Genomic DNA, 26,519 nt, shown 5'->3' on the forward strand with positions numbered 1-26,519 from the left:
GGAGACAAGGTATCATTATGCCACCCAGGTTGGAGTGCAATGGTGTGATCGTAGCTCACTGCAGCCTCAAACTCCTGGGCTCAAGCAATGCTCCCACCTTAGCCTCCAAATGTGTTGAGATTGCAGGCATAAGCCACCAGGCTAGGCTGTTTTTATTATCAATATTAGGAATGACTGACACTGAAATGCACATTTGACCCTTTGAGTTCTCTGAAAGAAAAAGCAAAGGATATGAAAATTCTGTAAATGTTGTTTGTTTTGACAATGGATTTGAGTGTCAGACTTGAAAAAGGACTATCTGTGTTCTGTTATGGCATGTGTAAGTATTTAGATTATGAATGTATATATACACATATATTTGATCTCTTTTTTATTTTAATTAAGTGGTATGTTGTTGAAGATGAATGTATCTGATATATCCATTTAAGTTTGTGTGGAGTTAATTCATCTTTACCATATATTAATCAAGTAATAAAGGTACTCGGGTTCAGTGGTTGAAAGTCAGCCAGAACATATTGCCAGCACCACTAGAAGCTTAAAACTTTACAACAGCTTGACTAAAGATAGATATAGTTTACTTTCTTTTATAATTATTTAATTCATATCAAAGTAATAAATGTGCATGATTCAAAAGTCAAATGATACAGAAAAACTTATAACAAGAAGTAATAAACCCATACCTTGCATATCTTTATCCTCAACTCACATACACCAGATGGATCTGTTTCTGACTATTCGATATTTCTAAAGAATATGCTTGTCATTATATACTCGTTTAAATGTTTTTAAAAATGCTTTTTGTTGTCTTGATATGATAGAGGACTTCCAGGTTCCGTCTTCCTCAACATTACAGAAATATTAAAAATCATTCATAATCATCCTGCACATGACAACAATGTTCATAATCCTTGATTTCTTTTATATCATGCATAGAATGTTACTACTAGAAGATATTTTAGAATACTCACCCTTTGCTTTACCACTCCAATTATTTCTCTTCCTTTGTCTCCTCTATATCTGCTTTTTTTGCCCTTTATAATTATCATGTAAATTTTGTTCACTTCAGAACATGCCTCATTGTGAAATGTTTTCCTATAATTGTCCACATTTAAAAATCTTTATGTCATACAAGGAAGAATGCTTCAAATATTGAATTCAAGTCTATTTTCTAGGTTTATATTACACCAGATTTTTTCTAATATTTTTATCATTACAGCTAGTCACAATTTTACCCCACACAATCGCTTTCATAATATTCCACTCATCTAATCAAATACAGATTCACCGATCTCCAGACTACCTATGCAGATATTTTTCAGTTTCCTCCCTTTGTCTTTCTTCTGTGCTTGATCTACTATATTGAAAACAATTTGAATAAAATTGTGTTTCTATAACAAGAAAGTAGAATATAGCAATTATCTTTATTGTTATATCGTCACCATTTCCTGCAGTTTACTTTCAAGTAAGTTTTAAGAAATTGTACTTTGAACATAACTTTGTAAGTCCTTCATTGTCTGAAAATGTTTGTTGTATTTTTATATGCTCTTTGATATTTTGGCATGGGATGTAATTCTAAGTTTAAAAATAATTTTCTCTTGACACGCTGGAGGTGATATTGTTTTCTAGCATCCTGTTCTGATGAAAGGTCAGATTGCAATTTGATTATTGTTCTTTTGTAATAAACGTTTAGAAATATGTGTGTGCATGGCTATGCACTTACATGTGGCTATCATCTATCTTCAGTCCAGTGAATTTTCACAATGATACATTCAGGTATGCTATTGTCTTTAATTAGTAATGTTAGGCTCTCAGCATAACTTTTTAAACTAAGGACAGGTTTTGGAATTTTCTTCTGTTTCTCACAATTTCATTCATTTCCAGTTTTTTTCCCACATTTCTTCAAAGATGGTTATTAGATTATACATGTATCAGCTAAATTTCTGTTTACTATTTTTCTCTGTACTTTCAAAACATTTTCTAGATGATTTCTTCAACTTATATTTTAACATTTAATTTATTGAATTTTGATATTTTTCAGAAACAGACAAGACATTTTCTATTTCAGTAGTATAATTTTTAATTGACACATGATAATTACACAAGTTTATGGAGTACAGTGTGATATTCTAATACAGGTATACAATGTGTAACAATCAAATCAGGGTAATTAGCGTATCCATTACCTCAGAGGCTTATTATTTCTTTGTGTTAGAAACATTCCAAATTCTCTGTTCTAGCTATTTAAAAATTATAATACAGTGTTACTAACTATAGTCACCCAACAGTGCTGTAGAACACTAGAACTTATTCCTCCTATTTATAATTTTCTGTGTTAACAAAATTCTCCAATCCCCATGCTCCCACATTTGCCCATTTGCCAGCCTCAAGTAAACACTCTTCTGCACTCTACTTCTATGGGATCAACATTTTTAGCTTCTACTAATACGATATTTAGCTTTCTGTAATTGACTTATTTCACTTAACATAATGTCCTCCAGGCTCATGAAGTTGTCACAAGCGACAAGATTTAATTCCATTTTTGAGCTGGATAGTAGTCCATTGTGTGTGTGTGTGTGTGTGTGTGTGTGTGTATACATATATAATATATAACACATTTTTAATTTATACATCTATTTATGGACACTTAGGTTGATTCCATATCTTGACTATTGTTAACAGTGCTGCAATCAACATGGGAGTGCCGATATTTTGCAGCAACATACTGATTTTCTTTCCTTTGAGTATACAACAACTAGTGAGATTGCTTGATAATATGGTAGTTCTGTTTTTCATTTCTTGAGGAAACTCCATACTGTTCTCCATAATGGTTGTAGTAATTTACTTTCCTTCTAAAAGTGTATAAGAGCTCCCCTTTATCCACATCCTCATAAGCATTTGTCATTTCGTTTTATTTTTGCTAACACACATTCTAACAGGGGTGAGATAATATCTAATTGTGGTTTCCTGATAATTAGTGATGCTGAACTTTTTTTATATACACTTGGCCATTTGTATGTGTTCTCTTGAGGAATGTCTATTCTGATCTTTCGCCCATTTCAAAATCAAATTTTGTGTGTGTGTGCATGTGTTCTGCTTTTGAGTTGAGTTCCTTGTGTCATCTGAAAATTAGTCCTTTGTCAGATGACTAGTTTACAAATATTTTCTTCCATTCTGCAATTCTGTATTCACTCTGTTGATTACTTCTTTTTCCTGGCAGAAGCTTTCTAGTTCAATATAGTCTCATTTGCTTCTTTTTGTTTCTGTTGCCTGTGCTTTTGAGGTTTTATCCATACAAGCTTTATCTAGATCAATGTCCTAAAGTGGTTCTCTTGTTTATTTTTTAGTGGTTTCATAGTTTCCTGTCTTACATTTAAGTCTTTAACGCAGTTTGATTTTATTTTTGTGTATAGTGAGTGAGAGGAGTCAAGCTTTATTCTTTTGCATATGAATATTTAGGTTTCTTAGCTTCATTTATCGAAGAGACTGTCCTTTCCAAATTTGATATTCTTGGCTTCTTTCCAAAAATAAGTTGACTGTAAATACATTAATTTATTTCTGAGTTATCTATTCGGTTCCATCGGTCTACAAGCTGGCCCCCTATAGGAATACAAAATGTACCCTTCTGAAAGCAAACGTAACTATTATACAGTTCTGTGTGCAAGTGAATCAGAATCAAATGACATACAACACAGATGCTAACAGGTAAAACAATACTAGTGGGATATTTTAAACAACAAAATATACCCCAACAGACATAAAATTCTGGTGTTAAAACAATTGTGTGAACTATTCAACAAGAGCTCAGTATAAAATATAATATTGTTCATTTTAAGCACTGTATTCTAAGTACATATCTAAAACTTGTTCATATTGTGTAGGTGAAATTTTACACCCATTGAACAACAACTTTTCATTTCCATCTGGCACCCACTACCCCACTCCTGGTAATTACTATTACACTTCATGTTCATTGTTCCTACCACACACACACACAAAAAGGTTGAGTGGAGAAAGAAAATTTTGAAGGTAATGTATATGTTTATCTTCTTTATTGTGTTAATGGTTCCACTGGTGTATTCATATATTCTAACCCAACAAATTATATACATTAAAATGCGCAATTTTGTATATAAATTACACTTTAGTAAAGAAGGTAAAAGTGTATGTGTGTGTGTTTGTGTGTGTGTATTTATAAAGAGAGAGAGAGAGAAGATAGAAAGAGATGCTCTAAAATGAACAATTATAAATTTTCAAACCAAAAAAAAGAGACCACTTTTATATTATAGGTACACGTGGCCTCTTTCCAAAAACGTATTCTGTGTTAGAAGACAAAGAAAATTTCCATAATAGTGTTGAAAATTTTTGCATAAATAAAATCTAATTTTATTTTCATTCACCTGTCTAATCTAACTATATTAGATGATCTTGTTACATATTCCATAATATTTTTTCAAAAGATTTATCACAGATTATACTTCCCTTTCCTTTAACTAATTAATTGAGGTCCATCTTTTGCAAATGACTATTGGCTCCATGAAAGTACAGACCACTTACTTTGTTGATCGTTTCTTCACAGGATGTAGCATAGCCTGGAAAAATATAGAACAAAAATAATATTTTAAAGTGAATATATGAATAATAAAGAAAATAAAGGCAAATTTTATTAATATAGTATTTACAAATTTAGCAAAAAACACAAAAGAGCAAATATCAGTTAATCTCAACTAATGAAGAATTAGAAACAGAGAAACAAAGGTTGAGGAAATAAAGATAAAATATGTATTGTGAGATACAAAACAATAGAAAATAGCAACAGCCATAATAGAAAATTAATATAAGAATATATTTATACATTAATATGTTAATATATTTAGAAACACACAATCATTTAAGAAACACATATTATTGAAATGATTTAAAAAATATATGATAAAAGGAAACCAAAATCCTAAAAGGAGTTTCAAAAAATATTAATGTATTGCAGCCTGATTACTACTGTACTTCCCAAAATAACAAGACCATTAAATATTATGCAGGTTATTATAAAAATAATTATACTAGATTATTTTGTAGGTGAATACTTGTAAGCCCTTTGTGGACATATGATTGTCACATTTAAATTATTAGAGCTTGATGAAAGGATATAATATCTCAATTTTTATAAGAAAAAATTCCAATACAGTCAAAAGAAAGTTATAGATTAAGCTTATATTTAAATATTGATTCAATAAGACAAAATATTAGCAAATAATAAACAGCACTATGTTCAGTAATAATATATCATGACCGCAGACCTCATATGGGTACTTTAAGAATATAAGCAGTTTGGGCTGGGCGTTGTGGTTCACGCCTGTAATCCCAGCACTTTGGGAGGCCGAGGTGGGTGGATCACAAGGTCAGGAGATTGAGACCATCCTGGCTAACACCGTGAAACCCCGTCTCTACTAAAAATACAAAAATTAGCCGGGCATGGTGGCAGGCACCTATTGTCACAACTACTTGGGAGGCTGAGGCAGGAGAATGGCGTGAATCCAGGAGGTGGAGCTTTCAGTGAGCTGAGATTGCACCACTGCACTCCAGCCTGGGCAACAGAGCTAGACTCTGTCTGTCTTCTGGGGCGGGGGGGGAAGAATATAAGCCAGTTTGGGGAATTATTAATAATGTTTTTATTTTTTAACTTCGTTCTTAGTGGTAGGTCTTGGAACAGACTAAATACATGCCCAAATGTTTTCTTTTTTTTTTTTTTTCTGCCATAAGTTTATTGCCCCCCTTGTATCTGAAAAATCCATCATAGGAAAATTGTTTGGGTTTAGCTCTCAGGCAGCACCACCTCGCCTGAGCTCCCTGAGGAGCCTTTGGGGCTTTCTTTTTTGAGCTACCGAATCCCTTTCTTCTGAGCAATGATATAATAGGGGCGGGATTCCACACTTTCTTGTTATATTCTTTCTTTGGCTTTTCTTTTTCATAGACTCAGATTCCTCTCTTATAGCAGCCCATGACTTTCCCCTTATGACATCTCCTCCCATCCCAAAATTGTCTGCCGTTATGCTTGCTTCTTTATGGTATTGGAGAGAACTTGGTTTTCTTGGGTAAGCATGCGTTCATCTTCTTCCCATTAAGTAAATGGGGCATGTATCTGCAACATTCTGGCCCCATGATTGCCCTCTCCAGGTAGGGTACTTCTGCAATTACAATTACCTTGGCTTTTCAGAAATCATAACCAGGGAACGTTTGGTACTGTGAGGGAATGCCAAGCTCTCCATCCCACAGCTTCCCCCTTCAGGACACTAAAATTTTAAATTTGCCAGGTGGGGTAGTTCTGGCCAAGGCTGCCACCAAATAGCAGGTGAAGACACCTGGCTGACCATCAATGCTTTCCACATTGTATTCATCGCCAGTCACCTCCACTTGGCCTTCATAGATCTTGTCCATGGCAAACCTATTGAGAAGCCTGTGGGCCAGCAGCAGGCCAGCACAATATGCTGCAGCATAATTTGTCAGGCAAACCTTCACACCATATTTTGGCAATTCATGTACATATACTGTGCAGACTATCATATCCCCCTCTATACAGACATAAGCAACCTGACAAATGATATCTCTGTTTGTTACACGAACTATCATCCTGAATTTGGGTTTGTTGTGTTTATTTTTATCCTGTATCACCATCAGTTTTACCCTCTCGTCGTCTTCTAAATTTCACTTGTTATCTCTTAAAGTAGGCCTTATTCTTAACAACTTTAACAAATCCCATCCTGTGGAACAGAGGCCCACATCTGCAGCTGATAGAGACCTGCAGGCCCAGTGACGCTCACTGGGGGGAAAAAGACCAAATGTTTTCAATAAGCTTTTAAAATTTAGAATAGCTTTAAATTTTAAATGTGTAAAATGTTTAATTAAATCTGCAAACCAGAGAAAGCATCTGTACAGATTATTTCAGCAAGATATTAAACCTAGCACTCATTAGTTAGTATTCCATGGTGTATATATAGCACATTTTCTTTATCCAGTCTACTATTGATGGGCATATAAGTTGATCTCATATTTTTGCTATTGCGATTCATGGCACAATGAACATCTACATGCATATGTCTTTATGATAGAACCTTTTATATTCCTTTGTGTATATACCCAGTAATGAGATTGCTGGGTTGCATGGTAGTTCTGTTATTAGGTTTTACAGGAATTGCCACACTATTTTCCATAATGTTTTAAATAATTCACACACCCGCCAATAGCATGTAAGGTGTTTCTTTTTCTCCACAACCTTGCCAGAATCTATTATTTTTGACTTCTTAATAATAGCTATTCTGACTGGTGTGAAATGGTATCTTATTTTGGTTTTGATTTGCATTTCTCTAATGATCAGCCATGATGAACATTTTTTCATATGATTGTTGGACGCATCTTCTAAGAAGTGTCTGTTCATGTCCTTTCCCCTCTTGTTAATGAGGTTGTTTACATCTTGTAAATTTGTTTAAGTTCCTTATGAAAGATGGATATTAGATCTTTGTCAGATGCATAGTTTGCAAAAGTTTGCTCCCATTCTGTGGTTGTGTGTTTAATCTGTTGATAGTTTCTTCAGCTGTGTAGAAGCTCTCTACTTTAATTAGATCCCATTTGTCATGTTTTTTGCTTGTGCCAAAATTGCTTTTGGCATCTTCTTCATGAAATATTTGCTCATTCCTGTGTCCATAATATTACTTAGGTTGTCTTCTAGGATTTTTATAGTTTGGGGTTTTATATTTAAGTATTTAATTGAGTTGACTTTTTGTATGATGTAAGGAAGGGGTCCAGTTTCAATCTTCTGCATATAGCTAACCAGTTATCCCAGCACCACTTACTGAATAGGGAGCCCCTTCCTCATTGCTTGATTTTTATCAGCTCTGTTGAAGATCATATAGTTGCAGGTGTGTGGTCCTATTTTGGGGTTTTCTATTATGTTCCATTAGACTATGTGTCTGTTTTTGTACCAGTACTATGCTGTTTTGGTTACTGTAGCCATGTAGGACAGTTTGAAATAGGGCAGCACAATGGCTTCAGCTTTGTTCTATTTATTTAGGCTCTTCAAGTTATCTTTGGTTCATATGAATTTTTAAAAAGGTTTTTTCTAGTTCTATGAAAAATTGGTAGTTTGATAGGAATAGCATTGGATGTATAAACGCTTTGTGCAGTATGACCATTTTAATTATGTTGATTTTTCCTATCCGTGAGCATGGGATATTTTTTTCCATTTGTTTGTGTCATCTCTGATTTTTTTTGAGCAGTGTTTTGTAGTTGTTCTAGTAGAGGTCTTTCACCTTCCTCTTTAGCTATCTTCCTACATGATTTATTCTTATTATGGCAATTGTGAATGGTATCTCATTCCTGATTTGGCAATAGCTTCACTGCTGTTGATGTATAGGAATACTAGTGATGGCAGAAATGTCCCATCTGGAGTGGCCCCTGTGAGGACGCTGGCTGCAGCAGAAGAGGAGCCAGTGCTCCTAGCCACAGCTGCAACTGCTCCGCTATGGCTCCAGACCTTGGCATCCCTGCACTCTAGGGGGTTCAGGAAACTCCTTGCCTCCGCAGAATTGAAAGTGGCTGCTCCTGCTTCCTGGCCTCTCCCTGCTCCTGGTGCCGGCTGTGGGGTAAAGCAAAGTTGTGGCTGACCCTGGGCACTGTCACGACTTGGCTGGTGTGTGCATGCTGGGCAGTGCTGACACACCAGCACCCTGCCACTTTAGTCCCTTCCGAATTTTGAGCTCCAATGAGCATGGGAGGGACCCTGAAGGGGGGCTGAGGGTGGCTCAATGTGGGCCTGCAGGTGCACCTCAGTAGGAAGAGCTTGGGTGCTGTGGATGGCATGTTGATGATGATGGAGGCAAGCAGGCTCCTGGGAGGAAAGGGGCAGGTCTCAGGTGAAACCCCACCTTCAAGCCAGGGATGGCCTGAAGCCTGGGGACCAGGCTGCCAGTTCCAGGTGAAGTTCGTGGCCCAGAGTGAGAACTTACGGTGCTTATGGTCACTCATGGACCAATCAGCATGCACTTCCCCTGTTCTGAGCCCATAGCAACCCCAGATTCAGCCAGACTTGTACAGACATCAGGACTTCCAGCTGTGGGAAGGAGCTATGCACTTTGGATCTCCACTTGTCAGGACAATCAGCCTGCAGAAAGGGGCTACCCACTATGGGTCTCCTCCCTGCTGAGACCTGGATGCTCATTGGGATGACCTGTCTGTGGAAAGGAGCTGCCCTCTTTGGGTCTCCTGAGAGCTGTTCTGTGTCTCAGTAAAGCTCTCTTCACCTTGCTCACTCTGCAATTGTTTGCATACCTTATTCTTCTTGGGCACAAGACAAGAACTCAGGACTTGATGAATGGCAGCACTGAAAGAGCTATAATACAAACACTACTGAAATTCCCTCCAGCTTGCCACGTGGTGAGTGAAGAGAAAGTGAGAAGAGCTGTGGCCATTTGGGGATCCCAGACCTAGGGCACAGAGCCAAGGCTGTGACACCTTCTTTGGAGCTCCGTGGTTCCTGGTATCTCCATTGTTCCAGGTGCCGCTTCATTCCCCTCATCCAGACACAGGTGCCTGCAACAGAAGTCACTTGTATATCTGACCTAGCCACAGCCTTGCATGGAGCAGGAGCCTGTGCTGGTGCCTGGAGTTGCCTGCTGGGCCACAACAGCCAGTGTGCCTGGCTGTGCACAGTAGCCAGAACCCATGCTCACTCACAGAACCCTCACTACTCCATGCCTGACTCACCCTTGACAGGTGTGGAATACAAGCTGGCAGTGCAAGCAAACCACAACCAGCTAGGTCAAGTAGGCAGAACAAGCCTAGAAAGCCCAAGCAAAAACTCAGGCAAAGGTGTCACCAGCCACAGACATTTCTAGCAGGAAAAGTGACACCCTAAATATCCTGAGACACTAATGATTTTTGTGCATTGATTTTATATTGTGAAACTTTGCTGAAGTAGTTTATCAGCTTAGGGAGCTTTTGTGCCAAGAATTTGTGGTTTTCTAGATATAGGATTACATTGTCTGCAAAGAGTGATAGTTGGACTTTCTCTCTTCAAATTTAGATGTCCTTTACTTCTGTCTCTTGACTGATTGCTCTGGCCAGGACTATTATGTTAAATAAGAGTGGTGAAAGAGGACATCCTGGTGTTGTACCAGTTTCCAAGAGGAATATTTTCATATTTCTTTGCCCAGCTAGTATGATATTGGCTGTGAGTTTGTCATAAATGGCTGTTATTATTTTAAAGTACGTTCCATCAGTGCCTAGTTTGTTGAGGATTTTTAATAGAAAATGATGTTGAGTCATATCACAAGACTTTTATGCACCTATTGAGATGGTCATGTGGTTTTGTCTTTATTTCTGTTTATGTGATGAATCACATTTATTGACTTACGTATATTGAACCAACCTTGCATCTCAGGGATAAAGCCTACTTGATTGTGGTGGATGAGCCTTTTGATGTGCTGCTGGATTCGCTTTGCCAATATTTTGTTGAGGATTTTTGCATCAATGTTCATCAAGGGTATTGGCCTGAAGATCTTTTTTTGGTTTTGTCTTGGCAAGGTTTTTGTATCAGGATAATGCTGGCCAGAGAGGCCATGATTTAAGGAGGAGTCCCTCTTCCTCAATATTTTGGAATAGTTTCAGTAGGAAGGAATAGTACCAGTTCTCTGTACATCTTGTAGAATTTGTCTACGAATCCTGATTAAGTTTTGGAGCTTGTTATTGGTCCATTATGAAATTCAGTTTCTTCCTGGTTCAATCTTGGGAGGGTGGATGTGTCCAGGAATTCATCCTTTTCTTCTAGATATTCTACTTTGTGTATATAAAGTTGCTTATATTATTCTCTGATGGTTACATATAGTTCTGTGGGGGTCGGTGTTAATAAGGTCTTTGTCATTTCTAATTGTTTTTATATTCTCTTCTCTTTTGCCTCTTCTACTCTCTTTTATGTCTCCTCTTTTATTTGTCTATCAAGAAGTCTATCTATTTTATTAATTTTTTCAAAGAGTCAATTCCTGGATTTGTTGAACTTTTGAATGGATTTTCTGCCTCAATCTCCTTCATTCAGCTCTGATTTTGGTAATTTCTTATCTTCTGCTAGCTTTGGGGTTGTTTTCTATTGGTTCTCTGGTTCTTTTTAGTTGTAATATGAGGTTGGTAAGTTGAGGACTTTCTACCTTGTTGATGTGGCATTTAGAGCTATAAGTTTCCCTCTTAACAGTAACTTAGCTGTGTCCCAGAGATTCTGGTATGTTGTACCTTTATTCTTATTAATTTCAAAGAACTTCTTGATTTCTGCTTTAAATTCATTATTTATCCAAAGTTATTCAGGAGCATGTTATTCAATTTCTATTTTATGGTATGATTTTAAGTGAATTTGTCAACTAATTTGGTTGTGTTGTGTTCTGAGAGTGGTTGTTATGATTTCAATTTTTTTTTTTTTTTTTTTTCGCGTTTGTTGAGGAGTGTTTTCTGTCTGATTTCAGTGCTGATTTCAGGTCCTGAATACCTTTGCTAATTTTCTGCCTCAGTGATCTAAAAATACCACTGGGGTGTTAAAATCTCCGACTATTATCATGTGGGAGTTTAAGTTTCTTTGAAGGTCTCTGAGAACTTGCTTTATGAATTTAGGTGCTTCTGGGTTGGAGATGTATATATTGAAGATAGTTAGGTCTTCTTGTTGAATCAAATCTTTTACCCTTACGTAGTGCCCTTCTTTGTCTTTTTTTATCTTTGTTGATTTAAAGTCTGTTTTGTCTGAAATTAGGATTGCAATCTCTGACTTTTCTGTTTTCATTTGCTTGGTAGATTTTCTTTATCCCTTTATTTTGTGTCTATGGGCATCATTGCATGTGTGAAGGCACAGAGTGGCAAGCTGCATAAAGAACTAAGAACTATTGGTATTCTGTCTTCAAGAGAATACCAATAGAGACAGAATACCAATAGTTCTTGGTTCTTTATGCAGCTTGCCACTCTGTGCCTTTTAACTGGGGCAGTTAGCCTATTTACATTCAAGGTTTATATTGACATTTGTGGATTTCCTCCTGTCATGATGTTGTTAGCTGGTTATTATGCAGAGGTTGTGTGTGTGTGTGTGTGTGTGTGTGCGTGTGTGTGTGTGTGGTTGCTTTATAGTGTTACTAGTCTGAGTATTTCAGTGTTTCTTTTTTGTTTTTTTGTTTGTTTGTTTTTTAGTGGCTAGTGATGGTCCTTCCTTTCCATATTTAGTGCTTCCTTCAGAGATTCTTGTAAGGCAAGTCTGATAAATTCCCTCAGCATTTGCTTGCTGACAGGAATCATATTTCTCCCTTGCTCATGAAGCTTAGTTTGGCCAGATATGAAATTATCAGTGGAAATTTATTTTCTAAGAATGTTGAATATAGTCACCAAATCTCTTATGGCTTGTAGGGTTTCTGCAGAGAGGTCTGCTGTTAGTCTGATGGGCTTTCCTTTGTAGGTGACCTGACCTTTCACTCTAGCAGAAACGTTATTTTCCCACATATCCTTTCAGTTGATGCTTCACTTCCTTAAAATTCTGGACCAAATGTCACTCTTTTTGTGGTCTTCCTGGCTAACTCCCTTACATAAAATGCAATCTTCTGTCATTTTTTATAATTGTTTATTCCACTCTTCCTGCTTTGTTTCTTTCCATAGTGTTTATCAATTTATAATACTCACATAATATATGTATTTGTTATCTGTCTTCTGTCTTGTGTCCTTTGAAAAGGGGAAGGGCCAGCTTTGAATTTAAAAAAAAAAAAACATATTTTTATTACAATTCCATCACCAGCAACTAAAGAAGTACCTGTGACATAAAAGGTACTTTAAAAAGTTCACTCAATTTACATCGCTCTTGTATATTTAGTTCTCAGTAAATATTAGTTAACAAATGAGAGTAAGAGTGATGATAAACCCTTTACTAACAAATATATAATATTGTTTGAAATATTCAAAGAATACAGAGAAATAAGTATATATACATTCCATTTTCTGGATAAAAAAGGTGTAATCATATTAGGCACAATCATTTGTCTGTTAATATATGTATTACCAACATGTGAAGTCAACTAAAATTGGCTGGGTATAGTGGCTTATGCTTGTAATCCCCACACTTCGGGAGGCTGAAGTGGGTGGATCACAATGTCAAGAGATTGAGATCATCCTGACCAACACGGTGAAACCCTGTCTCTACTAAAAATACAAAGATTAACTGGGCGTGGTGGCCCACATCTGCATTCCCAGCTACTCAGGAGGCTGAGGCAGAAGAATCGCTTGAACCTGGGAGGCAGAGATTGCAGTGAGCCGAGAACATACCAGTGCACTCCAGCCTGGTGAAAGAGTGAGACTCCATCTCAAATAAATGAATAAATAAAAATAAAATTTAAAAAGTCAACAAAATTATTTTTTTTTGTTTTACACTAAGAAATGGTGCACAAATGTAAATGACTAATAGTACAACTTTTGTTAGTTACACTACTTTCAGGATTTTTTATTTTGCCATTTTGAAATTTTAATAAGTATTTAAATTAATATTTAGTTATTCACATATATTCAGCATTTTGTTATAACTTCAAATTATCTAATGCAACATGTGTACTATTCTGTGTTCACTTAATTTCAAAAAGATAATAAATCATTACTTAACAATGCTATTCTAGTATGCTGTTAGTGGCAGTAATTAAATTCTGTGTTCTCAGTATATAAATTGTAAAATGAAACCTGGATGTAGACCAAAACAATGCTCAAGTGATCTAAGAGTTTTATTTAAATGAATCATCGAATTTTAGTACTAGAAAAAGGTTTAGATATTAATTATTATATCTGTCTCTTATTTTAGAGCTGTATAAGCAAAGAAACAGTAGTTAGATGACATGGGAAAACAAGAAACCAAATTTGCCCAGTCTAGATAGAATACTAAAATGTGTTTTACCAGTTGTATTGGTCTGTTTTCATGCTGCTGTTAAAGACATACCTGAAACTGGTAATTATATTTTTATTTTCATTTGCAGACATTAAATTTATGTTAACAAATACAACTCATCATTCAATTATCAGCTTAATTGATACTTCCTCTGTGAAGGCATTGCATTTTTTTCCTGGACAAATATGTCTATTGAGTTTTAATCAGATATAATATACCTTTATTGTAGTTTTATACTATTATGTTAGAGTTACTTTTTTGTTTGCACTTTTTTTTTTTTTTTTTTTTTTTTTTGAGGGAGGTGAGATGAAAGATATTTATCTTCTTGCCAGGTTGTGAACTACTTAAGATGATAACATTAATGTCTGTGATTTGTATATTACACTACTCTTTAGGTTGAAATACGCAGATGAGAAGAATAAATAGAAAGTGAAATAATACGGTAGTATTTACACCATGAGAGAGATAAAAGCAAAACGTTACAGGGGTACTACAGAAAAAAATTGGTAAATTAGTTAGACATATGTGGTGGAATTACAGCAAGTAGGAAAATTCATTCATACAAGATTTTGTATTTTATTTGAAATACTCTTAATTTCTCTATAATATTTTAATGAACCTTCCATCATTTATTCTCTATTTCTGGATCCTTTTCTATCCAATTAATGAGCAAGTATTAGCACTAAGTATTTAAGAATTACCTGAAACTTTCTACATTTCATATGCACAAATGGATGCCCACAGAGTGTTACAATAAGCAATTTTATTTGAAAGATTTTTGTCAGCCCTTACATCAGGATATATAATCTCCAGAGATGATGAGGACAAAGAATTTAAATGGCTTTTTTAAAGCCGAGGGAAAAAAGCATGCACATATACACACATACCCAATCAGTACTTTTGACCTTAGAAAAATCTGGAGGTTGCATAATGAAGTCTGTTATAAAATGTCCAACAGTTAAAAGGGCACTTATGATTCCAAGTGGCTTCTTTTGTAAGGGGGATTCCTTTGTCTGTTCTATATTAATTACCATTTGATTTGCTTGCTGCATAGAATACAAGCTATTTATTTTGCAGAATTCCTATGCATGGAATAGAATATTACTTTTAAATTGAGTTTCAAATATTTTAATTAAAATAATGCTATTTCAAAAAGAAGCTGATTGTATAAATAATTTTAGTGGGTAAACACTACAGCTATCTTATTTTTAAATAGATATTTGATTAGTATAGTTAAATGTAAATCTTTGTTTCTCTGACTGCCACCTATTGGATTTATGCTAAATGGGATTTCATTTCTTGTACTCAGTCACAAAACCAGCTGCACTCTAGTAATGTGACTTTGGTCTTGGAGAATGCCTTTGTATGGCAGGTTCCTTAGAATAAAGAGTTTGAAGGCAAAACAGAGTTTCATGCTTTATTTACTGTGAAAGATAACCCCAGGACAGGAGACAGAGAAAAAGGAAGTGAAGTAGACAAAATTAGGAAGCGAATACAAAGAGATAGGTTTTGAAGCTGTTAATTGTCCAGTCAGGCTGTTTCTGAGACTCTGATAGTCATCCTCTCCTTTCTCTATCTTGTATTCTAGTATTCCATTATCTTTAGCCAGTAACTTGGCCAGTTTGAGTAGCTTGATGGCGGGGTGACTCAGACATCCAACCCTACACAGTGCTTGCCTTTATTGGATTGTGGTTACTGCAATTGCCCACTGACAGTTATTATTGAACATTACGTACTACATAATGGCCCCAAGGAAATCCCTGAGTTCCAGTTGTTATTTTCGCCTCATTTTGTGTCTAAAGCCCAAAATCCATATAACAATCCAGAAGGAATACCCTAGCCAATAACAAAACTTTTTTAGATTCCATGGTGAGTGAGATAATATGGTATTTGTCTTTCTGTGTCTGGATTATTTCACTTAGCACAATGTCCTCCAGGTCCATTCAGATTGTCACAAATGATATGATTTCCACCTTTATAAGGTTGAATATTATTCCTATAAATCACATATAAACAATTTACCACATTTTCTTGATCTAATCATCTGATGATGGGCACTTAGGCGGTTTCTATCTTAGCTATTATAAATAATCCTTCAGTAAACAGAGAAGTACAGGTAGCTCTACCACATACTGATTTTAATTCCTTTGCATTATATGCTCAGAAGTGGGATTATTGAATCCTATGTTAATATATGTTTAGTTTTCTAAGGAACACACATACCGTTTTTCATAATGGCTGTGTTAATTTGCATTCCTTCCAACATTACCCAATAATTCCCTTTCCTCCACACACTATGCAACACTTATTATCTCTTGTCTTTTTAAAGATAGCCACTTTAACACATGGGAGGTGATATCTCATTGTGCTTTTAATTTGTATTTCTCTGATTAGTGATGATGAACATTTTTCGTTTATCTGTTGACCATCTAACTGTCGTCTTTTGAAAGAATTAATTTAGTTCCTTTGCCCATTTTTTTTATATTGAAGTTTCTTTTTCTTCCTATTCAGTTAAATTCCTTATGTATCTTGGATATTAGCTTCAATCAGATATATGGTTTGAAAATATTTTCTCTTAATTTTCATTATATATTTTCTCTATATTTTTTTTTTTCTTTGCTGTGCTTACTTAACATAAAATAATGACCTCTGGTTCCATCTGACACTCCATTTACCCTGATGTGATTATTATACATTGTATGCTTGTATCAAAATATCTCATGTACCCCATAAATATATACACCTACTGTGTAGCTACAAAAAGTAAACATTGTAAGTATTTAAAAAACCCAGTTCCAAATCTATTAACATCCTTGATGTGCAGGATCATAACCCATTGAAAAGATGGAGAAAGCATTTTTGTAGGTTTGTAAGAAGGTTCTGAGAGTTTTAAGAGTTATTATTTTATTGAAATAAAAGTGTAAATAGACCAAGGGATTAGCCATCTTGAAGATCACTTTCACATTAAAAAGCTTTGTGAAAGGTAAGTCTAAAGTAAATGTGAGTGGACAGACCCTCTATTGGTACTCTGATCTAAACTTTTAAAGTAAAGTAATGAAGGAAAGAACAAAAAAATCCCTTTTGCCTGTGAACCTGTAAAATAAAAGACAAGTGTGTTACTTTCAAGATACAGATGAGGTGCAGACATTGAGTAATTACTTCTATTCTAAAGGGGAGAAATCATCCAAAATAAAGGGCTACAGACCCCATGCAAGTCTGAAACCCAGAAGGGAAATCATTATATTTTCAGGATCCACAATAATATCTTTTGACTTCATGTTCCACATCCAGGGCACAATGATTAATGAAGTGGGCTCCCATGCCTTGAGCAGCTCTGCCCCTGAGGCAATGCAGGGTTCAGCCCCCAATATCACTCTCAAGGGCTTGATTTTAGTGCTCACAGCTTTTCTAGGATCAAGGTGCAAGATGCTAGTGGAACTACTAATTTGGGGTATGGAGGATTGGAATCCACCTTCTCACAGTTCCACCAGGCAGTACCCCAGTGTGGACTCTGTGCAGGCTCCAACCCCATAATTCCCCTCTGCACTGGCTCTTTATGAGGGTTGTGTCCCTATAACAGGCTTCTGCCTAGATATCCAGGCTTTTCCATACATCCTCCTAAATCTAGGTAGAGGCTCCAAAGCCTCAAATCTTTCACTCTGTCTACCCACAGGTGTAATACCACATAGAAGCCTTGAAGGCTTGCACCCCCTAAAGAAGTGCCCTGAGCTGTACCTGGCCCTTTTTGAGACATGGCTAGAGCTGGAGTGGGTGAGAGGCAGGAAACAATATCCTGAGGCAGGCTGCACAGCACAGCAGACCCTGGGTCTGGCCCAGGAAACCATTCTACCTTCCTAGACCTCCAGGGCTGTGATGGAAGGGGCTGCAGCAAGCCCTTTGAAATGCCTTCAAGGCCATTTCCCCATTGTCTTGACTATTAGCACTTGACTCCTTTTTACATCCACAAATTTCAGCAGCCTCCTTAAATTTCTCCTCTGAAAATGGCTTTCCTTTTCTACCACTTGACCAGGCTGCAAATTTTTCAAATTTTTATGCTCTGTTTCTCCTTTAAACATAAGTTCCAACCTTACGTTATTTCTTTGTTCACATATATGAGCATATGTTGTTAGAAGCAGTGAGGTCACATCTTGAATGCTTTGCTGCCTAGAAATTTCTTCCACCAGATACCCTAAATCATCACTCTCAAGTTCAAAGTTCCCTAGATTCCCTAGGGCAGGGGCACAATGCAGTCAAGTTATTTGCTAAGATATAACAAAAGTGACCTTTGCTTCAGTTTCCAGTAAGTGACTCATTTCCATCTGAGACCTCATCAGCCTGGCCTTTACTATTCATATCACTATGAGCATTTTGTTAATAGCCATTCAACCAGTCTTTAGGAAGTCCTAAACTTTCCCTTATCTTCCTGTCTTCTTTTGAGCCCTCCACCCTCTTAAAGCTTCTGCTCATTACCAGTTCCAAAGTTGCTTCTGCATTTTCAGGTAGCTTTATAGCAATGTCACACTCCAATTTTCTGTATTAGTCCATTCTCATACTCCTATAAAAGAGATCTGACATTGGGTAATTTATAAGGAAAATAGGTTTAATTGGCTCATGGTTCTGTAAGCGATACAGGAAGCATAACACCTTTTGCTTCTAGGGAGGCATCAAGAAGATTCTAATTATGATAAAAGGCAAAGGAGGTGTTAGGTATATCATGTGGTGGGAGCAGCAGCAACAGAGAGTGGGAAGAGGTGCCACACATTTAAGCAACAAGATCTCATGAGAACTTACACTCATGAGAGCAATTACCAAGTGGATGGTGCTAAATCATTCACAAAAATCCATCCCCATATTCCAACCACCTCTGACTAGCCCTCACTTTCAACATTACTTTGTACAATTAGACGAGATATTTGATGAGGACACAGATTGAAACCATATCAACTGCCCTGAGTGAATAATTGAACTAAAGAGGTGGAAATAAATTTGTTGTTTTGTTTTTGTTCTTGATTTCACTATTCTATAAAATGATTACGCCATAGACTCTGTCACAATAATAGTAGGAGACTTCAACACTCCACTGACAGTATTAGACAGATCATTGCGGCAGAAAATTAACAAAAGTATTCAGGACCTAAACTCTACATTGGACCAAATGGATCTAATAGACCTCTATGGCCTCTCCATCTAAAAACAATAGAATATACATTCTTCTCATTGCCGCTTGGCACATACTCTAAAATCGACCACATATTTAGACATAAAATAATCTCAGTAAATGAAAAAGAACCAAAAATCACACTAGATACACTATCAGACCACAGGGCAATAAAAAGAGAAGCCAAGACCAAGAAAATCATTCAAAACCATGCAATTACATGGAAATTAAACAACATGCTCCTGAATGACTTTTAGGTAAATAATGAAATTAAGGAAGAAATCAAGAAGTTCTGTGAAACTAATGAGAACAAAGATATGACATACCAGAATCTCTGGGGAAAAGCTACAGCAGTTTTAGGAGGAAAATTTTTGGCACTAATTGCACATATCCAGAAATTAGAAAGATCTCACATTAACAACATAACATCACAATGGAAAGAATTGGAGAAGTAAGAACAAATCAACCCTGAAGATAAAAGATCAAAAAAATGCAGGATTTTTTTTTAATTAATAAGCTACATAGGCTGCTAACTAGAATAATGAAGAAGAAAAGAGAGACCCAAATAAAAACAATTATAAATGATGAAGGGAAAGTTACCATTGAACCCACAAAAATAAAAACAACTATCAGAAACTACTCTACTACAAATACCTCCGTGCATATAAATGCGAAAACCTAGAATAGATAAATATCTAACATATACACTCTTCTAAGACTAAACCAGGAAGAAATTGATTCACTGAAGAGATCAATAATCTGCTCTGAAATTGAATCAGTAATTAAAAAGTCTACCAACCAAAAAAAAAAAAAAAACCCAAGACCTGATGGATTCATGGTTAAATTACATCAGACGTACAAAGAAGACATTGTACAATTCCTACTGAAACTATCCTAAAAAATTGAGAAGGAGGGACTCCTCCCCTATTATTCTATGAGGCCAGTACACACACACCAACAAAGAAAACGTCAGGCCAATATTCCTGATAAAGGAATCCTCAACAAAATACTGGCAAACTGAATCCACAACACATCAAAAATCGAATCCACAATGATTGAGAAGGATTCATCCCTGAAATGTAAGGTTGGTTTAACATATGCAAATCAATAAACATGATTCATCACATAAACAAAAGACAAAAACCTTATTATTATCTCAATAGATGCAAAAAAAGTATTTTGATAAAATTCCATACCCCTTCATGTTAAAAACTCTCAACATAAAGGAATATACCCTAAAATAAGAAGAGCTACCTATGATAAACTCACAGCCAATGTCGGACTGAAGGAGTAAAAGCTAGAAAAGCATTCTTCTTGAAAACAGGCACAAGACAAGAAAGCCCTCTCTCACCACTCCTATTCAACATAATGTTGGAAATTCTAGCCAAAGCAGTCAAGGGAAACAAATAAAGGATCCAAATAGGAAGAGAGGAAGTCAAACTATCTCTGTATATAGATGATATGATTCAACCTCTAGAAAACCCAATAGTCTTGGCAGAAAAGATGAAAGATCTCTACAATGAGAACTATAATACACTGCATCTAACAAAGTCCTGATATCCATCATCTCTAAGGAATGTAAACCAATTTGCAAGAGAAAATACAGCTCCCTTAGAAAGTAGTCAAAGGACATGAACAGACACTTCTCAAAAGAAGACATACATGTGACCAACAAGTATATGAAAATAAAAGCTCAATATCACCTATCATTACAGAAATGCAAATCAAACTCGCAATGAGATACCATCTCACACCAGTAAGAATGACTATTAGTTACGTAAAAAAATAACAGATGCTGGCAAGGTTGCAGAGAAAAGGAAACACTTGTACACTGTTGGTGGTAGTGTAAATTAGTTTCAACATTGTGGATAGCAGTAAGATAATTCCTTAAAGAGCTAAAAGCAGAACTACCATCTTAACCAGCAATCCAATTACTGGGTATATAACCAGATGAATATAAATAATTCTTCCATGAAGAGATATATACACGAATGATCATTGCAACACTATTCGCAATAGCAAAGACATGGAGTCAAACTAAATGCCCATCAAAGACAGGTTGGGTAAAGAATATGTGATACATATACACCATGGGATACTGTGCAGCCATAAAAAAGAACAAGATTGTATCTTTTGTGGGAACATGGATGGAGCTGGAGGCTGTGATACTTAGCAAATTAACCCAGTAAGAGAAAGCCAATTACCACATGTTGTCATTTACAAGTGGGAGCTAAATGGTAAGAACTCATGAACACAAGGAAGGCAACAACAGACGCTGGGGTCTACTTGAGGGTGAAGGGTGGGAGAAAGGAGATGAGCAGAAAAGATAACTGTTGAGTATATTGTATATGTCTATTATATAAATACATAAATATAAAACATAGATTTGTTATATGTTTTTATATTATAAATATATAAATATATTTATGTAAATACATATAAATTTATGTCGATATATATTATATAAAAATAACTATATAATTATATTTTCTTACTCTGGCTTTCACAATTACATCACATCTACTGGATTATCTTCACAATTGGAGTTCAACACTGATGAATCAATATGCTACTTATCCTAGTATCTTCATGTTAATCAGAGTCAAAGCCTTAAATTAGTAGTGGATGAAACACTGATATAGAGTATTCGAGAGGGTAAACTGAATATCTTTTCTTCTATACTGCATTTTTAAAAAATCACTTGATTTAATTTTTTTCTAATGCAAGTAAATTCAAAATTCGATTTTCATAATAAGAAATTTTATAATCTCAATATGAATTAAATTAGGGCATAGGTAACCTTAATTTGTCTTCCAGGAACTAATTTAAATAAGGCAATATAGAAAATCATTATATTTTTCTTTAATTCATTTGAAATTTTCTCCTAAGATTCAGAAGATTATTATCTATATTTAATCAAAGAAATAATTGGGAAGCTTTTGGGAGAATATTTTTATAAGAAATGAATTTAAGAATCTGTGATATATAGAATTTAATTAAGTCATTATTTATTAATTTAAGAAATAATTTTAAGATAACTAGTGTTGTTTGTAGGTAAAGTCCCATAGGAAATGTTAAGAATTGTATATACATTTAAGGTGAAGGAGTAAATAATTAGCTTATCTGTATTAATTAAATAATTTTGTGATACTGGAATTAGTGCAGGCATAATAGTCCCTAGTTATTTGTAAGGTAATTTTAATCTTATTCCCAACAAAATTATTTCAATGTTTAATAATCAAGAAAGAAGTAATTATGCATATCCAATATGTAAATGTTACATTGAGGACTCTAATACAAAATCTAATATGATCATCAATATATAATCAAAATGCTTGTAGATTTCAAAAAAGTGAGATTAAATGAAGCCCAAGAGTTTTCATTTTGCACCTCTAAATACATCATTCTGAACCAGTGAATACTTTATTGGAGCACTATTTTAATTATGAAAGAGAAATCAATGCATGCCTATGCAGTGGCAATACAACTGGGCCTAAAGAGGTTTTATCCCAGCTTTTTGGTGGGATACAACCACCAATTAATAGAGCTCTTTACAATTAGTAGAGACTTAAGCAAAACTGTGTTGACAGGAACATCCTATGCCCAGGTAAACAATGGTATTTATTTTAATATGTCTGATTTCTGCCTCAGGATTTGCAATTTAGAGAAAGGACCCAAGTTAATCATTATATATGATTTCTTGGATCGATCCTTGTTTACTCTATTTTTTACATGATTCTCCTTGTACAGTTGTAAACGTCACTGATTTCTTTGAAAATGTGTTCTTTAGTTATTCCTATTAAATATAGAAAGCAGATATCTCAAGATAATAATGGTCTTATTTAATGTGAGCTTACATCAAATAATCACTGTCAAAGGATATGAATCCATAGTCTCTTTCACTCTGAATGTTTCTAAAATACACAGATCAAGGCACAGGTAAGGAAGTTTGGGAAAAGTGAACTTTCTTTCTGTGATGTCAAGGTTATTCTGCTGTGAGCTGGCCTGAGTCAATTTTTATACACTTCTAACAGATAGTAGGAATAGCCTGTGTTTAGTGTTGCAATTCTGTGCTATTCCTTCCAGATATTAATGAATGAAAATTGAAGAACCTTTTACTATGCTGGTATTTATTAAACACACTTTTTCTTTAGCTGGCTGGTATAAAATACTACACACATACTCTTCTGGAGACTTAATTAAAAAAAAAAAAAAAACAAAAACAAAGGCTTAATAACCCCCAAAAGTCACCAAAACCTGTTCTGTTATTTTACCTGCTGTATTCATAATTAATTTAACTGATCTGTTCTAAAGAGGAAATGTTTTCTAGAAGAAGAATTGTCTCATACTTAAAATTATATCAGCTCACCAGAATACTTAGATTCAGTGGTGGACATAGAACTCAGTAATAAGGTGTCAGCCCTAAAGTTATGTGCTATAGGGCTTGCAAATGTTTAAGATCTGCTCATTCATAGCAAAAGAGGGCTTCTAAATATCTTGATCATTTTACCTATATACTGATCACAACAAAAAGATTAGATTTTTATAGCCTACATTGTATTTAGCAAATCGCTAATTTTATAATTGGATAATTCACTAATTATTCTTAGCAAAGCCTCTATCAAATAAAAATGCAACTAAAATATAAACAAATATTATGAAGTAGCCGCATCTCAAGTAAGAGTTTTCTGCTGAGGATGATGGTAGACAGTCCTAGTATATAGACTTATCTAACACAAACATGGTGACACATAACCACCACAACAAAGACATAGCTGTATAATTGACTATTTGATCACCTGTGATTCACCCAAAATACATCACAAATGAGAGGCTTTTTCTTTTTTTTTTTTTTCACTTAACCTACATTAGGAAAAATCTGTCGTGGGAAGTGTCCATTGAATATTAGTTGGTACATTTCAAATACAGGATTTAATACATTAGAGAAAAAGTATATATTCCAGATATGTTGAGTTTGGAAAATAACTTACTTCTCAGCTTAAAATGAGGAAATTATAAGACTTGTCAGATAAAATTAAGAGTACATGACTTAAGCAAAAGTGAACCTAAGGTATTCATTTGAGGTTTAAAAAAAAGGTATTGTAAGGATACCATAGAGAGTTACTTCATGGAAAGTATATTTTCCTTTGTATTTGTGTCAGAGGCCAAGGCAGAACTCACAGTAAAGGGAGCAGGGAAATTCACATTTTGGAGATGGAAGAATGAAAAGTTGGATTTCTTTCTATTAAACTGTTATTGTAATGTATAAGTTTAAGGAAGCAATCAGTAATTTAGATTCCAAACACTTTTAGAGAATACACAAATGGCAATGTTCTCTGTCATTATAGAAATTAAGCATGCTTTTTTGTTATCTGGATGAGTCATAATAGAAACAGGAAGATAAGAAATTCCTCAATAAGGCAAATATATAGCATCCTTTCTAGAAACTGAAGATGTATTTAAGAAACTAACACTGTAAAGGGTTTGCAGTGTCCTGGCAACCTTACCTGACCTTGCCAATGGCCATGCATTTTACCTTAAATAACATATTTATAATCTTTCGGACTCAATTTCCATTTAGGTGAGATTATGGGACATAAAAGTGTGGGTCTATATAAGGTCACTGAGATTCTAGTATTCTTTGATTGTCCTTATCTTCCATTTAAAATTAATTTTTCCCCCCAAATTTTGAGCTCTCTGTAGATTGCCATCAGTGGCTGACATCCTGAGAAAAAGTGAAGCCTAGATAGCTGGAATTTCTTGATAGCTTTGAAAGAGTTTGCTTCTCGGAGAGTTGTATTTCCAGAAACATACAGCAGGAAACTATTGTGCTTAGGTCCTGCCTTAAAGCAAGATAAAGCTTTGCTACTCCAAGAAGGCAGGAAAACAAAATACGGAGTAACGTGATTTTTCTTATCAAACACTGTTCATATTTTCAGTGATATCAAACACTGTTCATATTTTCAGTGACAAATGTAATTTTTAAATGGTAGTGCTTTAAAGTAACTGGTTTCTTTTTTTAAGATTTCAGTGTGTGTTTTATTTTTATGTGTATGTATCTGCAAATTACAAAATTGCATGTATTACAAATTAGCATTAATATTTTGGATCATTAAGGAATATAATATAGAAAAATCTAACACTGGAAAATATCCTTAATTTGACCTGTAATTATGGTTAATTTTTGACATGTGCTATTTTTAACTAACACCTAGAGGGATTCATGGCAATTGTCTTCATAAAACCTTGGTTATTTTGAAATGTTAAATTGAATGGAAGTGACAGTGGGAAGTTGTCCTTTGCTACTTTTTCCTTAACTCGCTGTAGCTAACATAATTTCAACACTTCCTTTACTTATCCTTAACTGCGTGTATATTTATTAGGAATGGGACTGGAAGAACTAGAGAATGTATAGTATTATATTCCACGTGGTAGTACAATATATTAAAAATCCAGTCTCTTGCAACCTGAAATGATCCTCTTATCCATGTAGTATATTTCTGCTTAAGGATACACTCTAGGCAGGTAATAACAATTAATAAGAAATGAAATGAAATTCTAAATAAATGGACATTTAAGGGTATAACTATAATTCAGAACACAGTTATATATTTATACTTCATATGACATTATAAGACATGAGTTATTTAATTACACATGATATATAAATAAATGCTTACATGATATATTAAATAGGATAGAGTATTTTACATTTTGCAATTAAGCCTATACATATACAAACTTCAAATATTTATCCCTGTCAACTTGCTATTGTTAAAACACCATTTTAATATAATTCTTCCATGAATATCACAGCATACTATTATTTGTTTAAAAATTTTATGTTCTGTTCTGGTGTGGTTGCTCACGCCTGTAAACCCAGCACTTTGGGAGGTGCAGGCAGGTGGATCACGAGGTCAGGAGATTGAGACCAGCCTGGCTAACACGATGAAACCCAGTCTCTACTAAAAATACCAAAAATTAGCCGGGCGTGGTGTCAGGTGACTGTAGTCCCAGCTACTCAGAAGGCTGAGGCAGGAGAATGGATGGCATGAACCTGGGAGGCAGAGTTTACAGTGAGCCAAGATAGTGTCACTGCACTCCAGCCTGGGCAACAGAAGAAGAGACTCTGTCTGAAAAATGTCCTTTTATTCCAAATAGTTTTAATGGTCCAGGAAAATCTTAGAGTTTGTGTTTAGAGATTAAAGTATAGTTTTTGAATTTAGGGAAATCTTTATTTTTAAACTTTTAAGATAAGTGAAGAGATGTCATTGTAATTCTAACTTTGTTGTTAGAAATTTTAAATAATTTTATTATGTAAAGACAACCGTTAACATAGTAAAATAAATTTGCATTTTATTTTTGACAGGAAAATATAAGTTACAAATACTATGCATATTGAAATCATGAAGCAAAACAATTATGGTA

Source organism: Rhinopithecus bieti, unplaced genomic scaffold (assembly GCF_001698545.2).
Source record: "Rhinopithecus bieti isolate Rb0 unplaced genomic scaffold, ASM169854v2 scaffold_5406, whole genome shotgun sequence".
Classification (NCBI taxonomy): domain Eukaryota; kingdom Metazoa; phylum Chordata; class Mammalia; order Primates; family Cercopithecidae; genus Rhinopithecus; species Rhinopithecus bieti.